The 252-nt window shown below is 31.7% G+C and overlaps 1 protein-coding gene across 1 annotated transcript in view; it reads left to right on the forward strand.

Annotated features, from left to right (window-relative positions):
• The window catches only part of MMADHC (metabolism of cobalamin associated D), an 8,860-nt gene that overhangs the window by 3,284 nt on the left and 5,324 nt on the right, over positions 1-252 (forward strand). The gene's annotated exons all lie outside the window — the stretch shown is intronic.

Raw genomic sequence — 252 nt, forward strand, 5'->3', positions numbered from 1 at the left:
CAGGCTGTGTTTTGAAATAGCATTTTGAGTGATTTAATTCTGTGGATGTGGGAGAGTTTCAGTTTCAAAACTTTTAGTAGAAAGAAATATTTCATTGCTATTTGAAATAGCATTTTGGATGTGATTTAATTCTGTGGATATGGGAGAACTTCAATTTCAGAATTTTAGTTGAAAAAATACTTCAGGGTGTGTTTTGAAATAGCATTTTGAGTGACTTAATTCTGTGGATATGGGAGAGCTTCAGTTTCAAAA

This window comes from Neopelma chrysocephalum, unplaced genomic scaffold (genome assembly GCF_003984885.1).
Source record: "Neopelma chrysocephalum unplaced genomic scaffold, ASM398488v2 Primary Assembly neopelma1_103b, whole genome shotgun sequence".
Lineage (NCBI taxonomy): Eukaryota > Metazoa > Chordata > Aves > Passeriformes > Pipridae > Neopelma > Neopelma chrysocephalum.